Source organism: Diabrotica undecimpunctata, unplaced genomic scaffold, assembly GCF_040954645.1.
Source record: "Diabrotica undecimpunctata isolate CICGRU unplaced genomic scaffold, icDiaUnde3 ctg00003200.1, whole genome shotgun sequence".
Classification (NCBI taxonomy): domain Eukaryota; kingdom Metazoa; phylum Arthropoda; class Insecta; order Coleoptera; family Chrysomelidae; genus Diabrotica; species Diabrotica undecimpunctata.
The window spans coordinates 2,099-9,988 of record NW_027314397.1 but is presented as its reverse complement, the minus strand read 5'-3'; the positions used below and the strand labels follow the sequence as shown (position 1 = coordinate 9,988).

At 33.7% G+C, this 7,890-nt stretch overlaps 1 long non-coding RNA gene across 1 annotated transcript; it reads right to left on the bottom strand.

Annotated features, from left to right (window-relative positions):
• Positions 1-896: 896 nt before the first annotated feature.
• Positions 897-7,151, bottom strand: LOC140432198 (uncharacterized). Its single transcript, XR_011949771.1, has 3 exons — positions 6,835-7,151; positions 1,148-1,272; positions 897-1,017 (listed from the first exon to the last, which is right to left on the bottom strand). It is a non-coding gene; the product is annotated as an uncharacterized lncRNA (long non-coding RNA).
• Between the last annotated feature and the right edge of the window lie 739 nt (positions 7,152-7,890).

The window sequence follows — 7,890 nt, the reverse complement described above, 5'->3', positions numbered from 1 at the left end:
GTAAGCTCCATTGAAAGATCTAGATATTTTCAATTTAGTAATAATTTAAATTCTTATAGTGTCCCCAAAGTCTAGAGTTTGTTGTAAACCGATAGCCCCATTGTAAGTTGTTTTTGCATTTTGTTATTATTATCTGTATTTGTAACTGTTTGTGGTGAAGTGATAATAAATATGTACTGTTTCTCCCTAAACCAAGTGTAGTATTAGTTCCTTTAAAAAGATTCTAACCCTTTTTATATTTTTTAGGAAAGAAAAACCTTTCTTTCATCCAGCAGGAAGATTCTTGTAAACGGCGTCCAAATTTAAATAGTTTAGGATTTTTTTGTGCTGTGTTGTCCAGAAAATCTATGTAAGTACTTTTTTGATTTTCTTCCTTTGTAGTTGCCTCTTTCCAGTCCCTTCTATTCACTTATTCACGACCCAGCTCTCCAACCAAATCAAGAGGTAGCCGTTCGCAAATGTTCCGGTTGGTTTTGCTTACCCTGTCTCCACCCCAGTAATTTCTGTCCTCAGTTTTCAACCCTCTGTAAGTAATACTCATGTGGTAGGCAATATAACCGCTACACTTTTTAGATGCAACTACTTAGCGTAATCATACTGCACATATGCACAAAAAATAGCAAATATTCAGCAAATATTGATGATGATATATAGCGTAAAATAAATTATAACACAGTATACTCCTTACCTGTCCAGCAAAGAAAACTACTATGTCCACAAAACACATTTGCAAAACATCAAAAATATTTATATTCATATATTTTCGCGCTTGACTGAAAATATTTGTCTTAACTGCTCCAGGATGGTAACTGTTACACTTGATGTTATCCTTACGTAGTTTTTTCGCAAAAATATCTGAAGCTACTACCGTAAAAAATTTTGATGCAAAATAGGTCGTCATATTATTTGATATAATAATGTTATCGTCTGTTACGTTTTCGATACATGTATAAGGAAAAAACGAAAACATTGATGATGTGAAAAGAATCTTGGGTTCTTCGGATTTTTTTAACAAGTCTACAAAAAAAAAATGCAAGTAAGTATTTACTATAGGGGAAGTTGCCTAAACCCGGGCCTCCACTTTGTTTTTGAATTTTAAAAAATTCAAATTTGAAAAAAAAATAATAAAACATTTTTCAATATATACCTTACTATGTTTTACATATGTGTCTATTTTATTTATATTTTTTTATTAAGTTTTGTAGGCGTGAAATTTTTTTTCTTGAACATTGCATTTTTGTATGTTCGAGAAATGTCTCCTAATGTGGGCTCCTAAAGAAAAATTAGAGAAAATTTTAAGAAAAACTTAAAAATAAAACACTAACAATTTAAATGAACAAAATTGTAATTTTACATTGAAAATTTAATAATTGACAGTCAAGTACGACAATAATCGCACATATAGTTGTCTTTTAACCCAACGCTCTCCTTTACAGGCATCTGCAAATTTAACATAAAACAAACACTCCGCGTCCTTTTCAACTGCGTCGGAAGATACACCTGGTGGAATTTCTAACTCAGAAGAACCTGAGGATATGATGTCGTGCGAGTCTTTTCCGGAGCTAAATTCTCCATTGAACTTAAGACTTTTCTTAGCTTTCTCTTTTCTTTGCAACGGGAGACATTTTGAACCACGACCTTTACCACGTGTCGGTTGTTTACTGGTCTTAGCTAATTTCTCCTCTATAATTGTTGCAGCCTCTTTTAATTGCGATTTGTAAGGAGAAGTAATAAGTGCTAAACTGGTTGCTTTACGTCCTCTAGTAGAAGCTCTTTTCTTAATTTTCGGTATAGGGTTGATACGAAATGGGATTGTATGGAAAAATTTTTGTTGTGTTCCATGTTTATTATGAGGTTGGCTCTGGGTAGAATTTTGTTTCTCTAAGGATAAGAGGTTAGCTTGACAGGATCCAGATGACTTTGGCGGAACAACTAAATCAGATACGCTTGATGTTGATGGTACAGCCAGTTCAACTTCAATACCATTCAACTCAGATGCTCTTGATGTTGATGGTACAGCCACGTCAACTTCAACACCATTCAATTTTAAGTTTCACTGGGATTTAATTGTCTCTGCTCGTCTAGTTCCTGGGAAATGGTAGAATTTGGAGCAAGCTGTTGATTCTTACATGCCTCCACATTGTATTCAGATTCGTGAATATGTTTCGGTTAATAGAAAAAATTCCAGTAACTCTAAAGCCATTGTAGCTATATCAGCCTTCTGCTATTTAATGTAGGCTCTCTCAAAAAGCTCCATTACATCATAAGCACTAACAGACCGATTACTATGTCGTAACCATTGTCGAATTTCTTCGTTGTACATGGCCTTTAGAGGTCCCATGAATATCCTACCAAGTGGTTGTATTTTGTGTAATGAATGGGGTGGGAGTAATACAATTGAAACATAGTTTTGTCTGGTCAAATCAATTAAGTCAATATTTTGGGTGTGATTGAAATGTCTGTCTAAGATGAGAAGGGCAGGATTCTCTTTCGAAGGTTTTACAACTACTATAAACTGCTGGAACCACATTGTAAACAGATTTGCTTGTATCCATCCTGAGGGATGTGCCGCAAATATAATTTCCGGTGGAGCCCCTTTTTTCAGTTGATCGCTTAAATTCTTGCGTGGAAAAATGACTAAAGCGGGAACGAAGATTTCAGTTGCATTCATACAGGCAACGATTGTAATGAGAGATCTACGCTCAGAAGATCAGTGCAGCCTTTTTCCATGCAAACCAATTACTTTAGCCACTTTGACTGTACGATAGATATACCACTTTCATCTACATTCAAAATTATATCGGGGATAAATTTTTCTTTGTCATAAATTTTTCTCTGCGATAAACCTCTTCTAGAAGACATAATGACGGTATTATTTTGTTTGTTTAGATACAGAGCAGCGACAGCCGCTTATACGTATTTCGACCTCTTTAGGTCTCCTCAGAGAGGTATAGCCATTACTCTAGAGTTGAAAATAATAAAAAATTAATGGGAAAATCCAAGTAGTTGGCTGTATACCATCGTTTAAAAAAACATACAGAACTTAAAACACTTCACCGTTGTATTTAGGTATATAAAAACATATATTTAAAACTTTTACAAGTGTCGTCAAAATTTATACAGTAGCAGCAAAAAGTTTTCGACCTAATCAGATCATCTTCAGTGCCTTATGTACTTGAAGCTAACAATGAATTTGTGGCTATGATATCCATATATGGGTTTACATCTTTCCAAAATTAAATTATATATAATTATGTATAATTTAATTTTGGAAAGATGTAAACCCATACATGGATGTCATAGCCACAAATTCATTGTTAGCTTCAAGTACATAAGGCACTGAAGATGATCTGATTAGATCAAAAAAGTTGTGCTGCTACCGTCTAAACTTTGACGACACTTGTAAAAGTTTTAACTATATGTTTTTATATACCTAAATACAATGGTGAAGTGTTTTAACTTCTGTATGTTCTGTATTATTAAAAATAATAAAAGCAAAGCACTCTCGAGAAGTGAGAAAAGGAAAATAACCAAAAAAAAAGTACTGACCAAAGTTTTTCAAACTTACATCTCAAACGAAAACAGTGACTCATCTAGGTCTTACACAATTGGTACAGCTTCCAGTGAGGATTATAGTGATGCAGTTTACATGTCAAATAAATATAATAAAAATAAAGTTGCCAAAATAAGTGAGACAGAGCCATGTGAAGAACTAAATGCAAGTTTTAGTCCCAGTGGTTTGATGATTACACCGGAGTTAAAAGTATCAACAAAAAACGTCGACAGGCCATTAATGCAAAAGCACAAGAAGTTACCAGAGATTTATTTAGTGCACAATCTCATAGCTCAGCAAAACCAAAACCAAATTTAACAAAAGATTCATGGTACTGTTTCTTGTGTGATGAAGATAGAATGGCTGATATGCGCAAGAGTTTTTGTTATAATAAGGATATCCACGAGGAATGTATAGGATTAACAAAAGACGACAAGGATATATTTGTATGTCCTCGATGTGTGTAAATGTGCGATATATGTACTTAATGTATTGACAAATTTTTGTTTTTAATATGAATAAAAGTTTCTTAATTCTGTATTTATTCTTTAATTCTTAGGTTTAAAATTTATTATTCACGTAAATTTTTTTAACAAATGAAACTGGCCTTATTCAGTTATCAGTTTCAAATAAGATCAAATATTCAAGATTTATTCAATGTTAAAATTTTTTATATTTTTTTATTTATTTATTAAGTATTTTATCGTAATATTCGATAGCTAAAATGTTAGGCAATACGTATACAAGACTTTTCCCCCCATATTTTATTTAGGTAGGTATGCTAAGCTCGAAAGTCGGGCTTAGCATACCTACCTAGAAAGCTCGAAGGGATCATTTTGGCCCCAAGTTCCTAAATCAATAAAAACCAAGTTTAGAATTAACTATTTATTTGGGAATAAACAAAAAATAAAAATAAACAGTTTTAAGAAATTATATAAACTCTTGACGATAGAATTTGATTTAATTTTTTAGTTTTATTTTAAACATTTGGAACACCATACAGTTTGTAGTTTTTGGCATTTGCCACACATTGCCTTGTTACAGCCGTGGCACTCATTGGAAGTATGATTTCCTTTACAAAACATTTTTAACTGACATTTTTTTCTTTTTTGGCTAGTAACAGTGCTGGTGGTTGGTAAATCCGGTGGTGCTGGGTATAGTACCAGATTTCGGGAGGCAAGGTATGGAGCCCGTAATTCTTCACACAGCTGAAGAATAAACTTACGACGACTGATTTTACTTCCAGTAACTTCTTTATAAATAATCCATGCATTTATTGCTCCTAAGTCAAGAATGTTATAAAACACGTGCATTGGCCATCGTCTTGAAGCAACTTTTGTAGTATAAAGACGCGCCATTTGGTCCACTACATCAACCCCGTATTTTGTTTTATTATAAAAACTTACTGTTTGAGGAAGTTTTTTCCATCGACAGCAACATCCACTGATTGATGTAATGAGCTCAACAAAAGCACATCTTTGTGACTCTTTCCTTGGTATGCAGTAAGTGTTATCTTTTCGTCGCTCTGGAATATATGGGTAACATATAATTCTCCATTTTTACTCTTTACGCTTGGAGGAACTTCCTTTCTGTTGCGATTCAAAGTACCCACAAGACTTGTTGATTTTTTTTGCAATGCCTTGGCCAATTTTAACGATGTAAAGTAGTTATCTGTCGTAACATTTTTGCCCTTTCCCAGTTGATTTTCCATTAACCGCAAAACAACATGTTCACCAACACTTGTATCTTTCTTGCGTAGATAATCAGTGCCAGTATAAGGGTAACCATTTACAATATATTTTGATTCCACGCATGTCAAAAGCCAAAATTGTATGCCAAACTTATCCGGCTTATTTGATATGTACTGTGTAAACGGGCACCTGGCTTTAGAAGGCAGTAGTTGTTCGTCCACAGTAAGGTTTATTCCCGGTTTGTAACATGCACCACTATTTTCTATAAATCCATTCCAAACCGCAGAGGCTAGAGCAAATTTGTCGGTTTTCAATCGTTCAGATCTCGTTTGCTTTATGTCAAATCTGAGATATTTTATAATATCCTTGAATCTGTCTCGTGGCATAGTTTGCCTAAAAAACTGAGGACCCCATACTGTTGACCACAAGCTGTTGGTTGGGAAATTTTTGGCGCCGTAGACTCCTCTTGCGTACATAATAGCAAGGGCAGCCTCCAATTCTTCCAAAGTTATAGTCCATGTGTCATTTTTCAAACATCGATGTGCTTCTGCAATAGTGCATTCTTTTATATGACGTAACATGCTGTCGTTGATTATTAGATGCCAAGCACTTACCACACAATTGTTCCTCACGTTCCTTTTTGCATACGACGTAGGACCTGATTCCTCTCGATAAATGTTGTGCTGAGCGTGGCGTCCTGTAATGAGCAAACATTCAATGAATATGAAGATACCAAAAATCATAATCTTACCAGGTACTGATCCAGAATCAATAACTTTCCACGTTGTTCCGTCTTTCGATTGTTCGGTGTCTCCGATTGAAATAGTTTTTCCTTGTTGACCTCTTTTTCTCTTGTGACTTGGCTTAGATGCACTTGGATTCACGATAAAATTAGCCGACTCGTGCTGTTGAGTTGTAGAAGCAGTGTTTACCTAAATTGGTGAGTCTTGTACAATAAAACTTTTTAACTGCTATGAAGCATCAGAGTCACTTGAATCATTATTTTGTGGTGGTACGTATTGTTCATCGTCTGACTCATTATTTTCTGCAAATTCAGATTCACCTCCCGAATCATCTTCTTGTATTTTTCGTATTTCTTCAAGAAGTTCAAGCTCTGATAGTCCACGACGAGACATCTTTACAGTCGTCTTGAATTTTCACAATTGAACGAATGTTTCAATATTCTAGAAACGAGAGTCAGCAGAACCTAATAAACCGCTCAATAAACAAAATACTTTCAAGGAACAAACAGTATGTAACAAAATACCTTCTAAGAATAAACGTACCTACATAAACATACTTTTATCTATCCGACAGAAAGAAATCGTCAAATTTCCGAGAAAACGATAATAATTAATACAGTGTCAGTTTGGCCCCTTCAGACTTCTATGGTAGGTTTGTTAGAAAATCCATTTAATAAATTTAATAAACAATATTTTTTTGCGTTAAATAAGACTTTGTATCAAAATTAAAAGTCATAAAATATGAAATTATTATTGTGTCAAATAAAATAACTACAATAACTTCAAATTGCAACAGGGGCCAAATTAGCCCGTCCGACTTTCTAGTGTTAAACCTTAACGTACTTACCTTAAATGTTTACACGCTTTAAAAATACTCTTCTTTTCCATTCTTTGATTTATTATTATTCAACACCGATGATTGAACTGCTATTGAGCAATAAAAATATTTGGTACTTGTGGATTTGATGGTACACCCTGTATATTTGCTAGCGTAAATAGATGGCTTTAAAATATCAAGGTCTATTGGTGGTTATTCATGTTTTTATTTCACTAATCAAGTTAATTTAAAAGTATTAATAGGTTCTACATGTAACTGAATTTTATATTTTAATATTAAGTAATTTAAATTTGGAAACCGGTTCAATATCTTATTGTGACGTAAGTTGTTACCCTCTAAAACAAAACATGTGTACATGTAGTCGGTTCGCGGTACTAACTTTTATAATGTACTTTTTTACCGAATTAAATTATTAAATTTAGCTGATGCAAATAATAATATATGAAATGTACATCAGGATATTTTCTTTAATATGAATTTGGACTCAAGAAAACCGACCGAAAAAACCTCTCAGACTAGTCGCACTTTAGCTGGCTATCAGCCTTTCAGAACTTAGTAAAATAAATGGATCAATTATCTTATATACTAAAACGCTAAGCCCTTTTCTTGTCCACCACTTTACTCAAAAACCATATTAGATAATTAAAATATTTTTTCGGAATATTATTAGTATTACGTATGAGATTGTCAAGATATACTTTTGGTACAAAAATTCACTTCCGGTTTTGAGATGACCGGAAGTTAAAATTTACTTTAAGTTTTAGACCCCACAATGTATATATGGATCGAAAGGTCTCGTCGAGACGATCTAAATATGTACTTCCGGTTGCGATCCGACACCGGAAGTGACCCGAAACGCGCATAAAACGTCAAGATAGAGCAAATCTGACACCGGATTCGTGATCAGCATGCAAAATTAACTGCTTAATTAACTGCTAAATGATATCCATGTCGACATTTGATGAACTAAATTAGTTTTTATTAGTCAAATCAATAGAGAATTCAACGTAGAGTTCAAAAATGTAAGTTCACGAAATTATCATTTATAGTTTTTGAGTTATTGAT